A 2,899-nucleotide genomic window follows, 5' to 3' on the forward strand; every position below is an offset into this window, starting at 1 on the left:
CTGGAGCACATGTATAAACAACCATAGTTTTTAAGTGTTGCTTAATATACAGTAGCCTCTTTTACTGCACATTAGTGTAATCACACAGTTGTTTACATGATGCTTTAATGCAGAGTAAAATAGTCTACTGTGCATTAAAGTACACATGTAAAAGCACCCAGTGACTGCTCATTTGAGTATTTAATAAAATATTTGGAAGTAGGTTTCTTTACCCTTCCCAAGGCTTCCTTTTTGCCTATGGTAAATTGAGAGTGAAGCTACATATTATATGTACACCACACTTAGGGCACTTAAAACATGAGTGTCCACAAATTAAAGTTCATTAACTCATGCTAAGTGCCCTCTGACCATCTCAAAGTTATGCCAAGTCAGGCAAGGGTTGACTCTGGGTTCTGCAACCTAGCTCATGTTAGAGTAACATGTCTATTCTACTGAGATAAAATGAGCAATTTGCAGTCCTCTAGCATCCCAAAATGCTCCACTCCCCCCACCCAACCAGAGCAGGGATAGAGCCCAGATGTCCTGATTTCTAGATATGCCCCAGCTTGCCAGTCTTCTAATGGCAAGACAGAGCTGTGCAGGCAAGAAATGGTATTAATCCTTAATGTGCAACTGCTCACAGCACATTATAACTTTAACACTGTTTAACATTTTGCAAACATGGTATGGTCTAAGTGTAACATAACTTCACCCTTAGGCAGCAGATGAGCTTTAGGCTTAGATTTATTAATAGAGTATGTCAGGACTTCATCACCAGACTTTAACTTCTTGACAATCCATTTACCTCAGCTCCAATTAGTTTGTGTTTAATGAAGAAATTGTTGTGATCACCATTAAAAGTCACTATTTACCACTATTTTACATATCACAGTTTCTGACATACCACCAGATTTTCCTGCATAGTAAATGTTGTCTCAGATGCAGTAGTGCTTAAGAACATGGAGGGTCATTAAATTCTAATGGATACTGGGCACTTCTACATGAGATGCTTTACAGTACAATAGACTAATCTACTGTGCAGTAAAGTGTCACTATCTACATGTCTGCAGCATTTACTGCACAGGAAATTAGTCTATTTTGCAGGTGGCACAGTAACGCACCAGCAAATGGCTCCTGGTCACCCAAGCAGCAGGGACCAGGGGAACTGTCTCCACCCCTAAGCAGCTGCCTCCTAGCCTTGCACCCTGATCAGCAAATCAGGGCACAGGGCTGGGAAGCAGCTGCTTGAGAGAAGGGACAGTTTCCCATACCCCTATCTGCTGATCATGGCATGAGGCTGGAAGGCAGCTGCCCTGGAGGCAGGACAGCTCTCCCAGATCCCCAGAGCCCAGGCCTGACTCCAGTGCCCCCTAATAACACAGGGCTGGCACCCAGAGTGGAGCTGGAGCTAGCTGCTGCAGGGATGCAAAGCATAGCAGAAGTAGCTCTGCACTGAACTGCTCCTGTCAGAAGCAAATTTGCTCCCGACGGGCACACATATAGACATGCTCCAGGGAAAACTTAATGCACTTTTTTTTTACTGTGCAGTAAGCTTACAGCACAGTCATAGCACATGTAGACGTGCCTATTGTGTTGCAAACCAGCAAAGCCCTGGTGAATGACTGCCTTGCCGAATATCGACAGACATACCAATTCCATTCCCACAAATGATGGACATATTCAGGGTTGGAACAGGACACAAAGTACACACAACAGTAGTGGTGTGGTATTTGGTATGGGTTTTAGTAGCGTGGTTATTTTGTTTTGCAATCATGTTTTTGTTTGCAAAAGGCACTAGTTAATATATGTGTTTCTTTTTTTAAATTGTGATCAGTTTTGCCAGACAACAACAGGGATTAGAATATTTTTTTTAAAAGAAGGGAGGGAAGGAGCTGTAAACTATTTCCTGGCCTTTGACTAAAGAGGATGTAAGAATTCCTGTCACACACTGATCTGCCACACTTAACATTTTACAGCCTTTTCTTCAGTCACCAATATTTTCATCAGGTGCCCGTGATGTTTACTGCTAAATACAGTAAATGTCTGGGAATAGTAAACAATTTCCAGCAAGACAGGAAAAACAAAAAGATTTAGCAAAGAACCATTAATGAGAGCCAGGGGATAGGTTACAACTCTGCTGAGGATAAATGTGCTTTGTAAAATTATTTGCATATTGTCACTCCTCCCTATCTGGCTATTTCTTCAACTCCTTTTTAGATTGCAAACATGATAGAGCTGAACAGAAAATCATCTTAGCCTTTCCCTAATGAAAGGCAAAATGCTCAATGACTAGAATGTGACCCAGGTGAAGGATTGGTTTCTGTGGAGTTATTGTGCTCGATATATGTATGGAAACAGGAAGAGTCTGTGCAGCTAATATCAAACCCAAGTGATCTCAAGGTTAGTGAGGTTATGCCAGCTTAGACCAGGTCAGGGTGTAGAACTCATATGGGATAATTTAAATCTATATAGACTTGATCCAAAGCCTTTTCAAGTCAATGGATATGACCCAAAGCAAATTATTGACAAAATGATCTGGTGGGAGAAGAATCAAACCAAGTAGTGATAAACCTAGCATACAGAAAATAATCAAAAGAAAAATATAGTATGATTTCTCATATTTGTTGCTTATAAAGTTATCATTATAAGGTTATGTGATAAGGGAGTGTTGAAGATATGGTCTGCAGTTCTCCAGAGAGGCCAGGAATTCAAGGACAGGATGAGTGAGGGCAGGGCCGATTGCCAAATTCCAGTAGATGCAGCCATATTAGGGATATGTGAGCATCAGAGTGGTGAGCAATGGGTGAGTTAATTCCCACAGACTCAGGAACCTGTGATGGTTAAGTGCTGTTCCTCCCCTGCCCCCCCTGCCCTCCCCTTCTCTTCCCTCCCCCTCCCTCCCCTCCCCTCCCGCTACAGT

Source organism: Alligator sinensis, unplaced genomic scaffold, assembly GCF_000455745.1.
Source record: "Alligator sinensis unplaced genomic scaffold, ASM45574v1 scaffold29_1, whole genome shotgun sequence".
Classification (NCBI taxonomy): Eukaryota; Metazoa; Chordata; order Crocodylia; family Alligatoridae; genus Alligator; species Alligator sinensis.